This window comes from Gracilinanus agilis, chromosome 3, assembly GCF_016433145.1.
Source record: "Gracilinanus agilis isolate LMUSP501 chromosome 3, AgileGrace, whole genome shotgun sequence".
Classification (NCBI taxonomy): Eukaryota; Metazoa; Chordata; class Mammalia; order Didelphimorphia; family Didelphidae; genus Gracilinanus; species Gracilinanus agilis.
The window spans coordinates 285,206,600-285,230,581 of record NC_058132.1 but is presented as its reverse complement, the minus strand read 5'-3'; the positions used below and the strand labels follow the sequence as shown (position 1 = coordinate 285,230,581).

The window sequence follows — 23,982 nt, the reverse complement described above, 5'->3', positions numbered from 1 at the left end:
TAATATGACATAGAAGCTAGAAAGCTGGCCAGAATGAGGAAGATTAGACATTTATTGGTTATAAAGCCTTAGGAAAATCACATCATCCCTCATTGCTCTGGTCTAAAAACATTGCCCAACATTTATATAGCAACAACACTAAATGCAGTTGAGCCAGGTTAAAACATAATTGGGAAATATTTAATAAAGCAAATAAAAAAATAATATAAATAACATTTCATTTTAAAACTAAATCAGTATGTGACCCATAGGGATCCTTATGTACAGATTAGTGTCCCTGTTTGTTTCTACTGAAGTTAGACATCATGGAATCTAGGCAACTCCCCCCAATTTTAAGTTAGAGAAAAAGTGCTGACTTTTTTTGATAAAGGAAACTCCTCAGCTAAAGCGCCCTATGTGGATGAAATTACACTTGTATTTTAAAAAAAAAATTTAAATAAGAAAGGATAATGAGATCTATTTAACAGTACATTTATGAACAATTAGAATGTCAAAATGTTAAAGCAACAAATTTTAAATTCATTTGTCTTTATCAAAATTAAAGAGGCAATTACATCACATATATATGTAACTGAAATATATGACACCTTGAATCTGTGTGTGCTCACCAGGAAATACCAATGTTTAGCACCTCCCTCTAAGTCATACCCACAGAAATGAAACTATGTCCCCTTCCTGGTGGTCTTCTACCTACTCTAACCCCTTAAGCATCATAAAAAATATATTGGTTCCTCTACCTAACTGCAAAGAAATATATTCTTAGAGACTGAGCAGAAAGAAAATATAAGGCTAGATATTCTAAGAAAACTGTGCATACCAGTATTTTTGATTCATAATTAGAAGTAGAAATGAATAGTTCTACCAGGTTCTTCTTATTAATTTAGGAACATCAAACTAATTAAACTTGGACCTTAGAAATATAAAAAAAAATTTAAATGCCTCAGTTATAATTCAGTAAAGTGTATTGGATGTAATGTATGAAAAGATGTCAAAATCAATATGGACAATGTTGAAACCATAAAATAAATCATCCTCAATCTACAAGTATTTTTAGGTGCCAACTATATGCCAGACATGGTCCTAGATGCAAGGAATTCCCCCTCTCCCCTTTTCCCCTAAATAAGCAGTCCTTGAGCTCAAGAGAGGTTATATTCTGCCTGGAGAATATACATATACATTTATATATGTAAAGATATACAAAATATAGTCACAGTTTATAAAGATATGGGGAGGTGATAGTGGCAAAGACAAGCAGATAAGGGAGGGATCAAAAAAAACCTCATGTACAAAGTGGTACTTGGGATGAATTTTAAAGGAAACTAAAGCTCCAAAGAGGTAGAGATGAGATATCACAGTCCTGGAAAAGGAGGAGTTATGGCACATCTTTCAAAAATTAATATATTAAGCAAACATTTATTTAGTGATTTCTTTGGGCAAGTTCTAGCTCACATAAAGTGATTTCTCTCTCACCTAAACTGATACGTGTCCTCTTTTTATGCACTTAAATATTTTAACTGTCATTATATTTATCTGGGAGTATTTTACTTCTTAATAGCAAGTAAATTCCTTGAGGGCAAAGCTATAACCTCAATTTTCTTTTTTATCCTTTCTAGACATTGCATTGGAAGTATTGCATTTAATAAATCTTTACATAGTGGGCAGCTGGGTGGCTCAGTGGATTGAGAGCCAAGCCTAGAGACAGGAGATCCTAGGTTCAAATCTGGCCTCAGACATTTCCTAGCTGTGTGACCCTGGACAAGTCACTTGATGCCCATTGCCTACTCTTACCACTCTTCTGCCTTGGAGCCAATACACAGTATTGACTCCAAGACGGAAGGTGAGGGTTAAAATGAAAAAAAAAAAAAACTTCACATATTTGTTAATAAACATTTTAATGAAATAGAGCTGATAAATCACTTTGTTAAGGTATAATTAGTAACAGTAAGATATAAGTTACAGTTTTTTGCATTCTCTCCCTAAAACTTAGTGGTATTCATGGTGCAACAAAGTCAATTCTTCTTGCTTTGATTAAATGGCAAGACTCAATCAATGTTCCAGCTTTTTAAAATAGGACACTTAAATGTTTCAACAGTAGTTTCAGTCTTCGTTTCTTTATTGTTTGGAGTCAAGTCATAGGGAGATGAGTTTGACCATAAAGTTGATATTGCCATTATTAGAACCCTTTATTGATTAGATAAACTCAGCAGTGTAGTTCCTAAACTCTAATCAGGAAACTGAGTATAGGTGTATCCTAATACTCTGCTATGATTCCAGCCTCATGCACTTTTCAACCTACCTGGCCCACTGGGGAAACAAGTTAGAAATGCTCTAAACATCTCCATGATCCTAGCAGATTAGAACCTGAGCATGGTATGTTGAATGCCTACTTTAATATTGTGCAGTTGTATCAGTCCAATAGGTTTGTGTCTATATTGAACAACTAATTATATTGGGCCACTGGTAGGATACCATTGGTAGTGACTCATGTCTTAGGGGAAGTGAACCAACTCTAAATTAATCCCTAGTCAAAAGGACCTTAGAGAAACCTGTTTATTTAAGATATTTAACTGATGTTTGCTGAACTCAGGGATCTAGCTCAATGCAGAAACCCCTGAAGCCTGCAAGGCATTAGGATGCAATTGCCTGAGAAGTGGCTATGAAACCACTGGACTTGGGTTGATAGACCTCTCTGATATTTACTGTGTGCTCTTAAGCCAATCACTTAACTTCTGGGTGTTTCCATTTCCCCATCTATAAAGTGAAGGAGTTGAATAAGATTTATGGCTTCTAAGATGTCTTTCCTGCTAGAGCTATATAGCTTGCACAGAGTAGCAATGTGGCAAAACCCAAAACAGGGTTTGTCAAAGAACTAGAAAGAGTTCCAGACTATGTGAATCCTCCCAGAACAAGAGAGAACTGGAGCTGAAGAAATTGAAGAAAATTACAGATAAATATTAATTGAAGTGGCCATTTTATTCATCCTTTGATTTTCACTTTTTTATATATTTCTTAGGTATGAAGATCACTTAAAAGAAGATGATGGATAGTAGCTCTATCTTTTATCCTTCCATCTCACTTTCCAGGTAAGATATTTCTTAGGTACAACAAGCCTTTTACTTCTTCTGTTGTTTGCATTATGATGCCTGTGATTGAACATCACAGTTCCAGGGCTTACTTCAGTTATCTTGAATGATTCTTGATTTCCACAGAGTAGTTGTCTGATTACCTCATGATATCCTGGGAAATAAGATGAGACAATTCGATCTATAGGTGGATTTTTAATAGATGTAATTTAAAGAATTTTGAATAATGTATCGATAAACATCAATAAATGTCTCTTATATGATGCTTTAAGATTCTTTCTCTGGTACTGTCTTGTTTCAAAAATTTTAGCCTTGAGTTGGCAAAAGAGAAAAAATCTGAATAGTCTAAGATTTGCAGATGAAACAAAACAATAAAACTTGGGGAAGTGGGGCGGAGGAGAAAGAAAGAAGAAGAGGGAAAGAGGGGGAAGAGAGATGGAAGGTGAGAATGTCATAAATGTCTAAGTCAAGATTTAAAATCCTCTCTATAAGATCTTATGGTAGACTGAAAATAGTCAAATGAAAATCTAGCAGAGAAATGTAAAGTCCTTCATTTGAATTTAAAAAAATTTGTATGTTATGAAAGACACCTAATTTGGTAGTAAATCTTCTGTTAAAACAAAACAAAACTAAGAGTTTTAATTAACCGTAAACCATAAATCAAAACAATTATATTGTTCAACTACTAAAACATGTTTTGATTACATACATCAGAGTGAGATCAGGATAAGGAGGTATCTAGGAACTATGTCTCTAGGTGAAGTTTACCTTGGGAAGCCATGAGGACATAATGGGAGGCATAATAGTTGTCTTTCAGTATTCCAAATTTTGACATATGGGAAAAGGAAAAGATTGTTTCATTTGGGTTTTTCAATGAACTTTTACAAATGGATATTAACTTTGGAGATTTGGTAAGAACAAATGTCCAAACCTCCCTTCTCCTTAATACCTTGGGGGAACATTCTACAGTTTCTACATAGCATTTATTCTACCAGGTTCATATACAAATGTGTGGCATTGTGGCTGAATGGATCCTTGTCTCAGCTATTGTTGTAGAAGGACCCAAAGTCCCTTCCAAAGGTCACTCCTTGCTTCTTGGGGCTGATTTCAAAACTCACATGCCAGGAGTCCCATATTCCAGAAGCTTACTCTCCTGAAATTTCTTAACTTCCAATGTTAGGGTCTCAAAACCCATCTCCTAAAATGCATGTGTTGGTCTAATAAAGGAGAAGACCCAAATCTTCTTTTATGACCTTCTTTCCCCAAACCATCAGGAAAGTCAAGCCAAGAGAGAGAACAGCTGAAGAAAATAATCCAAACAGATTGTTTTATACATTCACAATGGAAAAATAAAGACCAATGGGTAAAAGCTAAAGGATGTGAAGTCTCTTTTTTGTAAAGACAAACTGTGTAACCATGTGAGTTACTTAAAACTGGATTGGGATGATTCTCAAAAATTTACTATGACTATTGGAAGAGTGAATTAGAGAGATACAGCAAGACCGTAAAGAACAATAAAGCGCAGTGTACAACTTCATGGTAAAACATGAGGTTTGGAGTATAAATGCTATAGGAATTCAGAAAAAGGAAAGGTCAAAATGAACTGAAATGACTGGACTTGACTTCTAGAAATTTGCATCTAGATATTTTCCTAATGAAACAGTCATTCATTGCTCCACAGCATGAAGTTCCATGATAACAACAATTATTTTTTAAAGAAACTTCTTTTAGATCTTAATAGGGTTATGGTAGGATATAATTATTTTAAATTCCTCTCTCCTTTTTTTAATCTTTGCCATATTCATATGTTGTTCTGCTTCCCATACAGCTTGCTGTAGTGACATCAGGCAGGCCTGCAGTAGCCCCAGAGGGGCTGTCCTGTGTTAAAGCCTTCAGAAGGAATGGTGTTCGTGGCACCAAAGTGACACTCCCCCATGTGTCCCCCTCAACCCGCACCCCCTTAGCAGCAGATGAAATATTTCAAAGGGGACATCTGCCACCACCACTGAGCTTTTATGGCATACCCACACATGTAGACTCACTAAAGTGGGCATGACAGCTGAAAAAAAATTAAAAGTGTATGTGTTTTTAAAAACAACTTATGGTTGGAAATTAAGAAATGACTTTAAATAAGAAGGGTTTTTTGTGAGTTTTTTTTTAAGACCCCACACTTGCAAAATCTTTTAGGTCATGTGTTTGCTTTCTGAAACATTTGGCAAGTAGTAAGTGCCATGGGAATATATCCACTCCATCTGGAATCAGCAGATTCCTCCTGGTTCCACTGTACCTGAATTACCACCAGCCCCCATGCTCACAAATGTTTTTGTTTTCTTCTGTCAATAAATTTTGGAAGCTGCAATTAAATGGAGGAACTTCACAGAAATGAGTTCTTCCTTAGTTTTGCATTGGACTCAAGAGACAATCTTGAAGGATTTAAAGGCATCAGTTGCCATTTAGCTGTTTATTACAGTAAATGCCAGCTTAGAACTTGCTTGGTGTGGAGTCCTTGCAGACAACCTTTGCCTTATCAAAAGGACCATAGTGAGCTCACCAATGTTATGTTCCACCCACTATTTCCAGTGAGAAACTTTCTAGAGATTTAATTTTATTTAGATGATAACAAGGATAACAAGATAAGGGTCATGTTGTCCTAACTTTTAAGTTCCTTTTAAAAATTGAGCACAAATTTAATCTGAAAAAATTAGGGTTATAGCCTAAGCCATTCCTTGTCAGAGCAAGATTATTACTTAACTATAGCTTTTGTAGATTTCCATTTTTGCTCAGATAAATTTTGGTGATGACTAAAGCCTTCCATAGAGCCTGCCATCCCCCACCCCCCCCCAATCCCTCTACGTTTCTATTTTACTTGGGATGGCATGTAAGAAGAATCAGACTGAAAGTCTCACGAGAACAACAGCTCTCGTTTGATATTTGGTTCTTCCTTCTATAATTCTGGCAAGAAATACTGTGGGAATAAGCTTTTCTGTAGAAGTGCCAAGTAGCAGTTATTTAAATATTTCATTACCTCGCAAAAAGAAAAAAAATCAATCCAGTTCCTATAAAGCAATTGGACAGGGAGTAAGAGGCTTTCTGACCTGTCGCAGGTCTGAGTCCCTGCTTTTCCATTAGAGTTATGTTGGCAACTTTGAAGATCTGGCTTTTTTTTTTTCTTTTCTTTCTTCTTTTGGTACCCTGGAAGATTTCATGGTATTGTGAAATTATTTCAAATGTTGGCAATAGGGTTTGCAATAATCAAATTTTTTTTCCAAGTAGGGGAAAATAAAATTGGTAACAAAATACAGTACAATTCTTCTTCAGGGTGCAGTGCACACTGACATGTTCTCACTGGTATTCACCTATTTCCTACTGCTTGAATTCCTGATGAGGAAGCAGTGAAAAGGAAGTTTTAACAGCAGAAGAATATGTGAGTGTGTTTGTATACGTATATGTAAAACAGTCCTGTATAGCCAGTGTAGTATAGTGCCAGAATGACTTTGTAGGGCACAAATTAATTTCTTGGTTTAAATAAATGATTCTCTCAAGTTCGAAAATACTACTTTCCTGAATTATCCTTCTGTTGGAGGTTTTTGAATTTGAAGACATGAGCCTTCTGCAGTTTGAGGTTTTAGGTTCATGATTCAATTCTACTAAGAAATTGCTATTTATCCAGTCATAGAGTAGGTTTCCTTGCACTATTCTCACTGTAAAAATACTTGATCTAATTTTACTGTAGGAAGCAGCCTGAAAAAAACAAGGTTTTTTTTTTGTTGTTGTTGTTGTTGTTTGTTTGTTTGTTTTTACTTGGATTACACCTTTATTATCAGTAACTACTTTTTTTTTAAATTTTAATTTTTAGAAAAATTTTTTCCATGGTTACATGATCCATGTTCTTATTCTCCCCTCCAGCCCTGAACCTTCTTCCCTCCGCCCCCTGTAGCCAAAACATATTTCCACTGGTTTCTTCATGTGTTGTTGATCAAGTCCTATTTCCATATTGTTGATAATTGCACCAGGGTGGTCATTTCAAGTCTACATCCCAAATCATGTCTGCATCAACCCACGTGTTCAAGCAGTTGTTTTTCCTCTGTTTCCACTCCTGTTGTTCTTCCTCTGAATGTGGGTAACGTCTTTTCCATAAATCCCTCAGAGCTGTCCTGGGTCATTGCATTGCTGCTAGTACAGAAGTCCATTACATTCGATTTTACCACAGTGTATCAGTCTCTGTGTACAATGTTCTTCTGGTTCTGCTCCTTTCACTCTGCATCAATTCCTGGAAATCATTCCAGAACCAGGCCAACTGAATATCTTGATATAGGTTTGACTTACACACATTGTATGAGTCCATGTATACCTGCCTTCAATATTTTTATTGGCCAGCTGACAAAATATTTCATCATAAGACATGGAAAGGAATTATTAAATGATCTAAAAGGCATATTCAAATAATATGACAACACTGAATCCCTTATAATTTGAGCTGCTTTTTTACTGCATTTGCTATGATTTAGATTCAATGTAGACTAAATTCAAGGATATTTCTTATTACTGAAACTCCCAGAAAATCCTAATTTTTCTATACTGTGTGACCTGTAGTATAGACTCAAGAAATATCCACAAAGACTAATTGTATTAGAGTTTTGTAGTATTATTGAAAAGTCCCCAGAACTGGCTGAGAATTGATTAAGAAGAGATTATCCTGAAAGTGGGATGACCCCATACTTAGCTAAGCTTAATACAGTTCCAGGTCATTGTCTAGGTATTATGAACCAGTCTTATCTCTAATCCAACTTTATCAAAGATAATGGGGCTTTTCCATTCAGCCTGATATCTGAAACTCCATTTCAGAATTTCAAACCTGAGCAAATTGAAGAAAAATGATGCTATCAAAAGAAGTAGGAGAGTTGAGAGGACAGATAGATTTTCTAGAAAGAAAATTATCATAATTTAGCATATGTTGAATTTCAGATACCAAGGGGGGACCAACTAGTGATTCAAGGGATTGTGTGGTGTTCTGGATGATCTTAAACTATTCTGTGTAATCCTATTCCCTGTATGACTATTTCCTTACGGTAAAAGGAATGGGTTGAAATGAATGGCTCAGGAATCCTTTCTATTTTTTAAAATTTATTTATTTAAAACCCTTACCTTCTGTCTTGGAGCCAAGGCAGAAAAGTGATAAGGGCTAGGCAATGGAGGTCAAGTGACTTATCCAGGGTCACACAGCTAGGAAATGTCTGAGGCCAGATTTGAACTTAGTATCTACTGTTTCTAGGCCTGGCTTTCAATCCACTGAGCTTAGCTGCCCCCTAGGAATCCTTTCTAGCTATATGATCCTATTTACCATTGCCAGAACCCATCTCCTTAATATTAGAATTCTTTCAGTTGTGATATATGGCTATGAATCTCAGAAGAACAAGGTCTCAGAAAAACCAAAATTAGAAATGACCCAAAGAGATATAAAAAGACATTTGTCAGAAATAAATAGGATGTAGTCTTTAAGCAATAAGAACTTATGTATAGACAAACAGTGGCAAAATAAACATTAATAAGGAGATGCATCTGCATGTGTAACTCCCCAATAGTCTCTGACCTCATCCAATCGTGTTATGGTTGGTTGTTTCTTTTCTCTACAATGTTTTCTTTGACAGACATATTAATTCCAGTGACTTGGGTAATTATTCCTCTGCAGATAACTCTCAAAGAGCATATTCTGCCCCAACATCTCTTCAGAGATCAAGCTTGACCTTTGCAACTTCCTCTTGACTGGTCACCTGTTGGTATCTGAAATTCAACATGTGCTCAATTATGCTAATTTTTCAGGAAAACCTATCTGTCCTCTCAACTCTTCTACTTCTCTTGATAGTATCATCATTTTTTTAGTTGTATAGGATTGAAACTTTGAGTTGGGGCCTCAGATACCAGGATCAATGAAGTCTTAGTATCTTGGATAAAGGCTCTTTGAGGATGATAATAATCTAGTTCACAAAATATAAGATAATTTGCTGGGACTATGTCAAATTCTGACAACCTGAACCAGGTAATCCCACTCTTCCTGCTGTCTTTGGTATATATTCAATTTCAAAGCATTGTACCTTTATCAGCAAAGGAAACAATGGCACGCATACACTTCTCTTGGATCATTTTTTGTGCACTGATGCACGTAAGATTTCAAGTTCAACAGTGTACCAATTCTGTTAAGGGTGGATCGTGACTATTTTATCATCCTTCCCTCCTTCCCAACCCTATTTGTGCCAGTTTAGTTCCAGACATGCCTACCAAGCCTGTGTGGGTACCTACCAACATAAAGCCCTATGTAAAAAGGGGCTGCCCAAGTCTATTTAGACATCTCACTTTTATATTCCCTTTAGGGGATCTATATTTGATTGCTGCATATCAGTCTCTACTTAGACTTTCCTATGTTCTTAATGATATGTAGATAAACTTTATATTTTTTTATTCCTTTGGTAATCCAAAATGGATCTTTCCTTTGAGATCTGTCAGACTTTTAATTAATTATAATCCTATTGGGATGCTGCTTTGGCATATAGCATAGACCTATAAATCCCTGTCAGAACCTATTTTCAATCAACACATCAACTAGCAACCCATTAATAAACATTTATTAAGTGCTTAGTTAAGTGTTAGTGACTGTGTTAGATTTTGAGGATACAAAGACAAAAGAAAAAAACAATTCCTTCCCTTGATTATTTTATATTCCATTGGGTGGGGGGGGCTGCATTCATCTATACATACACACAACATATATACATACATGCACACACATATATGTACATATACATATATAAAATTCAATAAACATTAATGCATGTTAATAAATAAAATAAATTTGCTTAATAAAGCAACTTCTCTGTGCCAGGTACTGTGATTATAGGAGATACAATTAATAAAACGAAATATGGTCTCTACTTTCAAGGAACATAAAATCTAAAGGGGAGACAGTACACAAAAGAAGACAGGAAAGTAGAGGATGTAAGGGAGAGAGGGGGGACTGGATATCGGGGAACACCCAGCCAGGGGAGTCTTGTGAAGTTGAAACCAAGCAGGATAGCAGCTAACAAGTGGAATTAGTCTAGTTTCTGGCCTCTCTTATTTGGAAAACTTTGGGAGGAATTTGGTACTGTCTTCTAGCCTTTCAGTCAAAGGGGAAAGGTTCAAGGTGGTGGTGTCAGTCAAGGCTTAAATGAGCAGGATGGCAGTGAGTTTAGAATTGAAGAGCTTGTCCTGGGGTAGGAAATGCAGGGTAGTAAATGCATAGTGGAGCCTAGACATAAGCATAAATGAAACAGATGTAAGGTAATTGGGTGAGTTGGAGGCACCAGGAGTTGGAAGAAATAAGGAAAATTGGGAGATTAAAAGTATTGGACTGTGAAGTGTTTGCCAGGTGATTGATTTTACTCAATGTGTCAGTGACCCCAAGCCTGTGAAGATCAGCTTAGCCAAGCCTCTGCCCACAACAGCACCAAAGTCAGGAACCTAATGGAAGTGGTTACAAGTCTTTAACAACTACCCTAGCCCTAGCTTGGGGGTTGGGTTTGATGGTAAAGGGTGGGTTTGGGCTGGTATAGATATGCTTGTTGGATTAGCACTATTCTGACTATGGTTTATAAATCTTCCCTAATCAGCTATAGATGATTCACCAATTAGGAAAGGAACACCAGTCTTCTTTGGTTGAACTGTAACAGGGTTTATTTACTATATTTATTACTTTATTTATTACTTTACTTATTAATTAGCAGGTAATTGATTTCCTTCGGCACTTAGATATGGATGCTGGATTGCAGGTCTCGGGCCTACCCTCCCTCCAATCCACCCTCCTCCCAGAAATTCTACCAAATGAGACCCAGTTTGCTATTGTCCCTGGGTATTTATAGGGTGGTTCCAACTGTCTTCTGGCCCTGGCTCAAGCCACCTGGGCACATTCCAAGGTCTTTAACCGAAGTTCCTGTCACTCAAGATGTCCTCCATCTTGTCCCAAAGGTTCCTTATTACAGAACTCCTTGAGAGTAGGAACAAGACTTTTTTTCTTCCTTTTTATCCTTGGTGCTTAGCACAGTGCCTGGCACAGAGTATTTGCTTAATGTCCTTTAAATGCTAATTTTATTGCCTGATTGCTAAGAGAGCATTTTGTCTGAATGCTACAATGTGTAGAGTGGAATAATAGATGATAAGGTAGGTTGGGGTCAGGTTGTAATTTGAATAGAAGAGTTTATATTTGATCTAAGAAGTTATAAGAAATCACTGAGTTTATGGAATAAGGAAGTGATACAGTTAAACTTTTTTTTTAGGAAAAGTATATTGTTGGCTGTATGGAAGATGATTTAGAATGGAAAAAGACTTGAGGTGAGGAGACCAATTAGGAAGCTATTTAAATAGTACAGGAGAGGGAGAATAAGGACATGAGCAGAGAAGGATACAATTTGAGAGCTGTTGTGGAAGTAAGAAATGACAAAAACTTGGTACATGACTGAATACATGTGATGAGGTGCAATGAGGAGCTGAGGAGAATGTTGAGATTACAAACCTGACTGAGTGGTAAGACAATTGTACCCTCAACAGACATAAGGAAATTCAGAACAGGGTTGGGTTTGAGGAAGAATAATGACAAATGGGGTTTTAGGGGGACATGTTGTATATGAAGAGCCTATGAGACATCTGATTCAGAATGTCACCTGGAGGACTGAGATAGCAGATCTAGAGGACAGACAGATAACAAGCTAACCTCAAGACAGCATCACGGAGGAAACTTCCCAAGAATGGCATAGTCATTGGCAGAGTGTGGTTTGGTGTTGGTTCCTACAGAGAGGTCAAAAAGAATGAATAGAGATAAGGATTGGCCCTGGATTTGTGATTTAATTTATATAAGGAGTTCCCAAGTAAGGAAAACTTCTCTCCCAACACAGATGAGCACATTCTTTGAATCTTTTTAAAAAAAATTTTTAGAGAATGTTTTCTAAATCACTGAGAAGATGACTTGCCAAATGTCACACAGCTAATATGTGTCAAAGATTTGGCTTGAACTCAGGTCTTCCTGGCTCTGAGAGCAGTATTCTTGAGCAAAGGTCATTAGGTTTAGAGATTAGATCATTAGTGACTTTAGGGAGAGTACTTCCTTATTTATTTATTTGTTTGTTTGTTTTTGGAAAGTACTTTCAATTGAATGATGTGATGAGGTTAGAAGGCAGAAGACAAAAAAGAAAGAAGAGAAAGGGGAGTCAATGAAAATAGATAGCCATTTAGGAGTTTGGTTTATTTGTAGAAATGGAGGAGAAATATTGGATAATAGTCTGAGGGGAGGATAGAGTGTAGTAAGATTTTCTTACAGATAGGAGAGGCTTGGGCATATTTGTAAGCATCACAAAAGGATAAGAGATAGATTGAGGATTCTGCCCACCAGGTGACATTTCAAGAATTTGTGAGGAATATTGCTGAGGAAGCAGAAAATTTCACAGATCTACTTTACTTTTATCTATTTCTTCTGCTTGGGATGCTGGGTGAGGGGGTGTGAGATAGTGAGAGGGAAACCTCTCAAGTGGGACTTTTGCCTTTGTGTTGGTATCCTATATAACAAGAATATACTATATCTTTTTTAGTTGAGTCTCTAATTGCCAACTACCTGGAAAGTGTCACTATCTAGTTGTTTCATAGGCCTCTTCTCAAAGGCCTTAATAGAATGTATTAATGGTCCTTAATAGAATTTATTACCACTAAACTACCTACAAGATTTAACATTTCCTTATTTCCATTGCAGGTTTCACTGTCTACTCCATCAACCAGATTTGTAAAATTATAGTAAACCTAGACTCTTTCCTTACCTTTATCTTCTTATACCCCTTTCCATTTAGTTGTTAAACCTTGATTTTTCCTTCACAACCCATCACTTCCATCCCCACCTTTTATTTTTTTTCTTTAGAATATTTTTCCATGGTTACAAGATTCATGATCACCCCCTCCCTTCCCTTCACCTTCCCGAAGCTGATAAGCAAATCCACTGGGTAATACATATATCATTGTTCAGAACCTATTTCTATGTTATTCATATTTGCAATAGAGTGAAACCTCTCCTTATTATGTCAATTGCTAATTTTTTTTGGTCCTCAATTCACCTTGTATTTTCAATTTTTCTGTGCACATATTATAAACCACCCTCCACCACTGAAGACAGTGATCATTTAATTTTTTGTTTTGAGGTCCCCATCATTTAGCCCAGTCTTGCATAGGCAATAGTTATTTGAAGAAATAAACTTCTTGGATTATTTTTATTTTTCTTCTTTCCCCTATCTAATGAATTGGCTAGTGCTGTAGATCCTATTTCCATAATATCTTTCCCATCCATCCCTTCCTCTCATCTTACACCAAATATAAGATTTCATTATTTGGATTTTTGAAATAGCCTCCAAATATAATTTCCTGTCCTTAGCCTTTCGCTTTTCCAACCCATCTTTCCTAAAACTAGGAAATAATATCCCTAATGCATAGGCCTGAACCTGTCATTCCCATGTTTATAGATACCTATAATATATAGTACATTCCTAGTGTGAACAAAAATGAAAATACAAATTCCTTATTTTGGCATTTCATGCTCTCTGTAATTGGTTGCCAACCTACTTTTTCAGTCTTATTTCACAGTACTAACTCTAGAGTCAGACTTGATTCTGAGTCTAAAATATAACATTCATTAGGTACAAAACCATGAGTACATAATCACTGAATCTCACTTTTCTCATCTATATAATGGAAAGAATCATACTTAATTACTTCATGTGATACTGTGCTAAAAGTACAGTAAATATTAAGGACTTGCAATGACTTCAGTAATTAATATAAACAACTGAAATTACTAAAAATATTGAAATATGAGTATTGGAAATGTCAAGAAGAGATGATAATATCACCTCCCTCACAACAGAACGTGGCAGAATACTAGAGTAGGATATTTTATAAATTGACTGACAATGTTCTTTCTACTGGATATATAGGTTGTTTTTTTGGTCACAAAGGAGGGTAAAAACTGGAAGGGAAAACATCAAAAATGACTTCTGTTACATTAACATATGCATATATCTATATCTGTCTACATATCTATCTTTCTTTGTGTGTGTATATATATATGTGTGTGTATATATATATCACTCCAAACAGCATTTTATAAACCTTTTGATTACAGTGATAATGCTCTCATCCCTCAGAAATAGCTTCATAAAGCAAAAACTTATGTGAGACATTTTCCTTCAAATTCTATTTTAAATATATTTTTAAAATTTGATTGCTATCTTTCATTGAATGTCAGATCATTTCTAGCTATCTTATCCTTGTTACAAAGAGAAATAGTTGAAAAACAATCAGCCCAAGTCTCATGCCTGAAACTGTATGTAGTGTTTTGCATTCATAGTACCTCACCTCTTCAAGGAATGTAGGCAAGCACATTTCCTAATCTCTTTTTCAGGGTCCATTGTTGACCTTATAGGACTCTTATAGGACATTCAACTTTGTTCCATCATTCTTTTCATTTATTTTACTATATACAATGTTATATTCAACTATTGGTCATTATCTCTTGATTTAGGGTGGCCTGGAAGATCCACAATAAACATTCCATTTTACAGACTCTAATTATACAACTTTTTCAGACACAAATACTTACTTGACTGGTTACATGAGCTCAAACAGTCAGAAGGTTATTTTGTGTAGATACAGCTTTGACTTCTTTCTGGAAGTTATGATTTCAGGAATGAAGAAAAATTAAAAATTATTAGTTACTTGCTTTGAGCAAAACATGTGAGTGGGTAGACACTGAAGGAGCGAAAAGGATACATGTGACGTAATCCCTATCATTATGGATCTTGCAAATGCATGGTGGGAACAGTGAAAATGCACAAATGACTATAACACAAACAAAATATGAAAAGTATTCAAGAGAAATGAAAATACATTGTTATATGAAGTCCAGAACCTTATGATATATTTGCTACTATTCGGGGAACTGTGAAACATTTTTAAAAAGGCTAACAATTTCTGCTTTCAAAGAACCTTCTTTCTACTGGAAGAAAAAAGAGAGTGACCTAAAGAAAAAGAGGATAAGATGGAATAAACAGAATATAAAATTAAGAGGAGAGATGGAGTTTAAAAGCTTTAAGAGAAAAATAGGAATAATATGCAATAGAAATTATAAGAAAAAAGATAAACTTACAAAAATAGTGCTCTCTTTTTGAATTCTTAAAAGATAATATAATATATTAGATTAATTCATTATCTTATATGGTGAATCCTTTTGGATAAGTTTTGTTCCCCATTTTTCTTCTACTCCAATTTATTATCAATTGCCCATGGTTATATGTAAGAAATATTAGAACCAGAATTAATTAGTAATTAATTAATTAATTAAGCCAGAATTCATCTTTTCCTGAACATCTATTTTTGTTATCCACAAAGATCTCAGTAGTCTATAATGATGACAACAGTTCAAGAAAATAACATTTAATATGTATAATTATAAAGTTGTAATTTAGATCTAAAACAATCACCTGTATAAATAACAGATGAAGAAGACATGAGTAAATGTAGATAATAGGAAAAAGAACTCAGTGGTTTTCAATGTTATCTAATAATAAAGCAGGACAGACAAAATCCCCAATGAAACTGATGCTGTATTAAAAGATATATGGTTCCAGGAGAAATGATGTGTTCCTTTTCTTTTTCTCTATTTGAATATCTAGCATCTGTACTATTGTGCTTACTTCTTTGTCCCACATTTTAGGAAGGACATGGACAAACTGTGTGGTGTCCAATATATGGCAACCAGAATGGTGAAGGGATTTTCATTAAATAGTGTCATAAAAAGAGTTGGTTGAAAGTAATAGAGATGTTCAGCCTGACTAAAAGAAGACTTGTGTTGGGGAACCAGGCATGGAGAAAGGCTTCTGGTGTGGCAGAAGGATTAGATTTGTTTTGTGTGGCACCACAAAGCAGAACTAGGAACAATGATTGGAAAATAGAGTGAGACCTCTTTCCTCTTGACATGATGAAATTTTTCTTAAAGTTGTTCCAGAGTGGAATTGGTCCCCTTGGTAGGTAATGAGTTTCCAGTCACCATAAATACTCCAGATGAGGATAACTGACCATTGATTGGTGAAATTTTGATTGTAGAAAAGATTTTAGATCATATGAGTTGAACTAGATGATCTCCATGGGTTCTTCTGGTACCAAGTTTATATGATTTTCTAAGGCTACATAATTTATGCCAACGGATATATCTCCAAGGACCAGATTCAAGCAAACATCTAATGTGTTTTTTTTAAAAGTTCTTTATTTAGCCATAACGGATAGACCTTAAAGGGAATGAATCATAATAAAGGAGAAGAAATGAGTCTCTTATCGTATAAAAAAGGGAAAAGTTTTTGTTACCTTTTTGAGGATTATTTTAAAACTAATTTGAAAAAAGGTCATTTTAAAGCCAATAGTTTATTGCATTATCACTATACAGTGGGTAGTAATGACTGATTTCTGGGTTGTTGTTTGCCAAGATGACTAAGTTGTCATTTTTAATTAGCTTTATGTTCTTCTTAAAGGCTAATTGCTTTACTTTTTATCAAGATTACTTGATTGCTAATGACAAGGGTGCCATGGTTACAAATTTTTATAGAATTCCCAAACCTATTCAATTGTATGATATTCCATTCCCTCTGGATTTTCTGTACCATAAAGTTGTGTTTTAAGAATACTTAGGAAAATACATATTTACTAATAACATTAGTAAAATAAAGTGCCTCTTTTTTTGGCAAGGGGACCATTGCTAACATATTTAGTAAAAATATAAACAAACATTTGTGGTTTTATTCTGGCTTTTAAAAAATACTTACATGTACTCTCCATTTCATCATGAGTGTTTTAATCTTCTGGACAAACACACTAGAGTAGCTACATAAATACACCATACTTTGCTTACAAGCTTAACACTAGTGACCTACCATCAGTAGGGCATATGCCTTGAATAGTTTTCCCAGCAGTAGGGCCAAGTTATGCTCAGCAATCCACACTCTATCACTTTTTTCTGATCAACAGTGTGAATTTTTTTAGGGGACCGAGTGAGGTTAGGAATTCACTTTGGGCCTAGGGAGCAGCCTTTTCCCACTGTGTAAAGCTAATGGTCCACATGATGTTGTCGTTGTGTTATTTTGGCCATGTCTAACTCTTTTTGCCCCTATTTTGTTTTTTTTTGACAAAGATAATAGAGTGGTTTATCATTTCCTTCTCCAAATCATTTTACAAATGTGGAAACTAAAGCAAACAGGATTAATTGACTTGCCAGGGATCACACAGCTAGTAAATTTCCAAGGTTGGATTTGAACTTAGATTGTCCTGACTCAAGATTTGGTACTTTATCCACTGTACCTCCTACCTGCCTGGTCCATATGTTGCTGGGTTCTATTAGCTGGGTTCTATAAGCTAGTCACTTAAACTAACAAGTCCAGGTTCAGTTCATTTGTTTTTAATTTTTTAACTTATTTGTTTCTTACTTTAAAATTTCCAGGAATCTTCCCCCCATCCTATGACAAAAAGTTATATGTGTATATAAAAGTATATCTTGCTTATTTCTATTTGCCAATTCTTTCTCAGAAGGTGGATATAGACAAATTATTCTTCAAGCAATAGTTCTATTACTGTATATAATGTTCTCTTCATTCTGTTCATTACACTATTCATAAACTTACATAGCCTTTCCGTGCTTTAAATAAATTAATCTGCTCTTCATTTAGTATTAATAAGCCTTTTTAAAATTACTTAAAATAGAAGTCAAAGCCAACATGGAAGAGTAGAAGTAGGGAGAGCTCTAGCCACTCAGAGAATCCTCTACAACCAACCATAAAATAAATCTTCAAAATGAATACTGGAATGGCAGAACCAACACCTGGTTCGAGTGAAGCAATTTTCCTATAGAAAACATCTTGAAAAGTAGGCAGAGAGGCTCTGGTTCACTGGGTGAGAGGGAAGCATAGACCCTAGGAAGGCTGTATCAAGAAGTACCAGTATAAGCCAACAACAAGGCCACCTACATCTACTATTCCAGATTCTGAATATGAGCCCAAGCCAACTTTGAGAGCCTGAGACCTTGCCTAAGCCAAGAGCAGAGCACCCTATGCCCACCCCTTGAAATTCCAGCCTATCACAAGCCTAGTGAGGGCCCAAGACCCTCGCACAAGACAACCCAAGTACACCTAGCTGATGTATACTCAGATTGAGACTCTGAGCCCCTGCCCAAGGTAAGGCCCTAGAGCAAGGCAGTCCCCAGAGAACCTAGCTGGTACAAGCCCAAGAGGAGGCCAAGAGCTCTTTCCCAAGCCCAAAGCAGGGCTCCAAAACCCAGCACAACTCTGTTCACAGCACCAGGCCTGTGTAAAACCAGAGTGAGGCCCAAAGCCTCTGCCCAAGCCTGAGGTAAGGCCATGAATCTGAGAACAAGGCAGCCCACAGTGCTCTGAGCCCTGCAAGTCATCAGCAGTCCCTAGAGGAGATTGAATCAGCAGCAGGTGACTTCCAGAGCTCTTACTTAGCCCACAGGCTATCATACCACCTTGGAAGAACTTAAAGTTTCAGAAATCCAGAGCTAGAGCTGAAGGTATCAGTAAGGAAAAACTGAAATTTAAGAGGATGCTCTGAGAACAGAGCCCACCTTTAAGGTAAAAGTAAAAATCAAGAAAAAGTCTGAGGAAATGAGCAAACAAAATAACAGCAACAACAAAAACACCTAACCATAGAAAATTATTATAGAGACAAAGCATAGCAAGGCACAGACTCAGTAGGGGATAGTGAGATCAAAGCAGCTACATGAAAAACTTCAAAAAAATGTGAATTAGTCTTAGGTTCTGGAAGAGCTCAAAAATATGTCAAAAGTAAATTAAGAGAGGGGCAGAGGAAAAATGAGGAAGAGAAATGAAAGCAATTCAAAGCAGAACTGACCAAATGGAAAAAAGATATACAAAAATACAATGAAGAAAAAAAGTTTCTTAAAAATTAGAAATGACCAAATGGAAAAAAGAGGTTCAAAAGCTCATGGAGAAAATAAATGGAATTTCAATTTGATTAGAAATTAGGAGCAATTTAATAAAATTTATATCCAAAAAATATTTCCTTCTCTAAATAACTCCTAAGTGATTATTCATCCTTCCCTTGTTATATTTCCCAAGATAGGCTAATGCATCTTTGTACAGCCCTCTTCGTTAGGACTTTTCCCCCTTAGACTAATCTTAAATTTTCTTCAATGTAAGTTTTAGCCACTGCTCTTAGTTCTTCCCCTCAGACTAAAACAGAAGGAAATTCATCCCACTCTCCAGTGACCATCTTTATAAGTCTTGAAAACTATTGGATCAATTTTGTTTTCATTTCTCCACTCTAAATATCCCTGAATTCCTCAGCAGATCCTCACATGGCATGGCATAATATTGAGACAATCAACCTGGTTGCCCTTTTCTGGACAATTTTCAGTTCTCAAGAGACCTTGCCAAAATGTAATACTTAAAACAAACTCTTCTCAAGATGTGATCCAGTGGGATGAACATTTATTTAGTCCTGGACACTACATTTCCTTATAGGCTAAAATTACATTAGCTCTCTTGGTTGCTGATGCTATTGAGATGTACTGAAACATCATTCTAAAATATACTCTATGAGCTTTCAGCAAATTTAATGAAATAAAAACTGTTAATTCAGGTAGGAGGGAATAAGTAATTACTCTAGAATAGTCATTCCTTGTCAAAACCCACAGAGCAACATTGGCAAAGTATTGGCACATGTGCCAAGCTGGCACTGGGGGAGCTGCTCTGTTCCCCCTCTTCCCAGTTCTGAAGGACATTTTTTACATGTCCCTCCCCCCTGTCCAGCCACTCAAAGCAAGTACTTCCTTCCTCCACCCTCTGAGTAATGCAGGAGTTGGGGAGGGGCTCACAGGCAGGTTGAAATTGCAGTTTGGGCATGTAAACTTGAAAACTTTTGCTAGTCCTACCATAGCGCACCACTCCAAGAGAGAGTATAAAAATATAAAACCATTGATTCTAAAGAATCTAGTTCTTTTCTTCCTGATGGTTTGGAAACAATCTTTTGATAGACAAAAGAGCCTGTTCTTTCTTCTGTGTTTCTATAAATCTAATAGTCTGTTGATGCTTTTACAAACTAAACAATCAAAAATATGGGAAGAAGATAGAGTGAAGTCTTCTAGTTCAACAGGAAATTGAAGACTCCATCTCATATTTCAGCAGAGGGGATGACCATTGTCAATAATGCCAATAGTGTCAAATTCATGATCATAGCTAGCATTTGGACAATAAGGTTTGTAGATGCTTTACTATCCCATTTGACCTCACAAATCCCCTGATATTGCTATCTTCATTTTATAAATGAGGAAACTGAGGCTGCAAGAGGTTGTGATTTACCTGAAATAACACTGGCTACTAACTATCTAAAGAAGGATTATAAAAGCTACCATTTATATAATATTTTATGGTTTGAAAAGCTTTTTACAAATACTATCTCATTTTATACCCACAAATAGCCTGGGAGAATGGTGTTATTATTAACTGAATTTAACAGATTCGGAAACTAAGGCAGACAGAGTAGATAAATTCTTCATTTAGAATCACACAGCTAGTAAAAATATCTGAGACTTGATTTGAATTTAGGATCTCCTGATTCTGAGTTCAGAATTCTATCCACTTAACCTCCCTTAGCTGCCTAATTCAAACTTAGGTCTCTCTATGCCATCTATCTTTCTTTACTGTTGTCAATTAACACTTCTTTTGGATCCATTGCTACCTGGGAATGCAGTAGGCAGAGGATTAACTTGGAAGAGGTTACCAGGGCTTTGTCCAGGGCACTGAAATCAAGAAAGGAGGTTTCAGTATAATGTAGAAGGACCCTCTCTATCCTAGAAATATAAAAACAATTAGTTTAGCAAAGACTCCCTTTCCTCCCCTTGTTTCAGTTGAGTTTCTATTTGGTCTTTCCTTGCTCTCTTTCCACAACATCCCATTCTTTATCTCTATTGTAGCAGATCTCTGAGCTCAGTGGGATGCCTGTTTCCTGGGGTGTATACCTCTACCAACTTAAAAGTCAATTTGAGGGCATGTTTCCTGCTCTTTGCCCCATGTTAACAAATTGCTTGTTGTGGCTCAGGCACTAGGTGCTATAATTTGACTGCTGATTTTCTCAGCATTCCTGGGTAGAGCTCACTTAGAATCTTTGTTCTTCCATTTCCCATTTCAATAAAAATAGAGTAATGGCTTCTTATTCTACAAAAATGAAGTGTGATAATAAATGATTATATACTTTTCTACAAGCCAGATGAATAGATGGAGGGCAAGAGGACACTTTAAAAAAGGGTGAAAAAAAAAGAGGGGAAAAAAGAGAAAGCATCAAATGAATCTGAGAAAACACAGATGTCCAGAACAGAGGTCCTGTCTGCCAAAATAGTTCCTCTGAAATTCTCAACTGAGTCAAAATTCCTAGCATCTTTCCCAGACGGATTTGTACCGCTCCCTAATATTGTCTTAGGTTAGGTCAAGCAGTCCCAAGCCTGATAAGCTGAATCTTACTGAAATGGAAATAACCATTGTTCTTTGGCATGCAAAATTTCTCTTAAACCTTGTCTAAATAAATGATTTCTCTTTCCCTCAAGTTAACATATGCTCTCACAGAAACCCACATTAAAGAAATGGAAAGAGTACTATTAATTGCCTGAATGTTGATTGTTCAAATCATATGTTAATTGGTAATATCTGTGTTTGGTAGTTTTTTTTTTATGTGTTAAATTACATTTAACTAGCCTCATGCTTAAGATATAAGAAGTTAAGCATTTGGAGAATTTTTTTGCACGTTGTTTAATTGGATTTTTTATAGATTTGTAGACTGAGGCAGCGTGGCATTATTATAGTAAGGTAGACCTGGTTAGTTCTGTTCCTGACATTAAATAGCTGTGGGTCTCTGGGCAAAACACCTAACCTTTCCAAGTCTTGGTTTCCTTCTTTGCAAAAATAGTATAACCATAACTTACAAGGCTGTGATCAAATGAGATCATATATATATATGTATATATATAATATTTTTTAAATCTTAAAATATTATATATAGAGTTTTTGTAGATTATCTATAGGACAGTGAAATGAAAGAAGAAACTGGTAGGATGCCAACCACCTATTGAGTGGATGTTCATAATTTTTTTCATAGTAAAATTGCCCAGAGATCTTTTTTCTGAAGTAGTCATTTAAATGATAAAGATCTCTGGATAATACTGTTAAGGTTAGATAATAGTGAGCCTATGAGTCATAAACATGCCACTTCAATCCAAGAACGAGTAACTATAACCAGCTCTTTGGCAGATCCTCCCATTTTTATGGGGTTTTCCACCCCCGCTTCAACAGCAAGCACACACCTCCAATGCCCAAGCTGGCAAGTTTTCATAGCAAAGTAACCAATTTTAGGAAGAAGAATACCTAAATCCCGCAAGTAAAAGAGAATGACATGCTATTACTTTTCCTGTACAACCAATGAAAAAAAGAACTATGTGAGAATTGGATATAGCCTATAATTTGGTAGCCATACAACAGTATCTGGGCTGCAACTCAGCATGTAAAAATACAACCTCAGGAAGATGTTCCCAGATCTTCTATCTTTGATGGAGTAGAAGTTTACTTGTTTCTCTGTACTTGGAGATAATTATTTCTTGCTTTTGTTTTTCAGCGAATTTAAACTAATTCACCTGGAAAAAAAAAAGATTTAGGGTTCTATTTTTGACTCCTCTGCAAGGACCTGTGCTCCTGAATTCATTACTTTCATTTTAATTGTGCCTTAGTCACTCTATCACATGCCCAGTTGTCCTCATGTAGCACAAGCACATTTAAAAAAAAAAATCAGGGCTTGAATGGATTCAGGCTGTCATTTGTCTCATTACTTCAAGAACAGCGTTACCTCACTAGTTGAGCAACCACAGTTCCCATTTTCCATGACTAGCTCTGACTCACAGTCTGACCTCAGGAAGGGGCATTTCCTTCATCTTTAGATTCTGGAACTGTAAAATGGGAGACATGGCCCTTGTTACTTATTAATATTACTAAAATGGTCTGACATGTTGGATGGACTATTACACTCCTACAACTCTCAAATTTTCGCCACCTGAAGGAGTTTAAAAAATTGAATTTGAAAAAAAAAAAGATAATAGGTAGACTCATAGATGTTTTCAAAAAGACCTGATGATAAAGTTACTCTTGCTATTGTTGCCAATATTCTCTCATCACATATTATTTGCTTAATAAATAAATATTTATTTATTTGATTGTGTGAATTTAGCCCAGATCAGATTAAAATTTAATTGGTAAATATTCAATGAGTAAATAAAAACACAATGCAACATAGAGAATGTTAATATGAGGATTCCAATATTTTCTTACCTCCTTTTTTCAATGACATAAAGAAAGGATTTTTGACGATTATTACTGGATATTCTCAATTCGGATTCTCTCCCTCCCACTTGCCCTGGGGCAAAAAATAGGTTGATATAAGTCATGCCAGTGCTGTCATGCAAAACATATTTCCATATTGTCCATGTCATGAAGAAAGACACATATCACACATGCAATAATAAAAAAAAAACTCATGAGGGAAATGAAATGAAAAATGCCCTGCTTTGATCTGCAATCAGACTCCAACAGTTCCTTTGGCTGTGGAAAGCATTTTTCAATCATGAGTCCCTTGAGATTATCTTGTTTTCCTAATAATAGTTTAGCTCTTCACAGCTGATCATCGTGCAATATTTCCATCACTGAATAGAGTATTCTTCTGGTTCTGTTCACTTTGCCTCAATTCATATGTCTTTCCAAGTTTTTCTGAAATGATT

General features: G+C 35.9%; 1 long non-coding RNA gene across 1 annotated transcript; it reads right to left on the bottom strand.

The window, feature by feature from the left end:
• Positions 1 to 3,154: 3,154 nt before the first annotated feature.
• LOC123239320 lies at positions 3,155 to 23,610 on the bottom strand. Its single transcript, XR_006505725.1, has 3 exons — positions 23,537 to 23,610; positions 14,746 to 14,811; positions 3,155 to 3,237 (listed from the first exon to the last, which is right to left on the bottom strand). It is a non-coding gene; the product is annotated as an uncharacterized LOC123239320 (long non-coding RNA).
• Between the last annotated feature and the right edge of the window lie 372 nt (positions 23,611 to 23,982).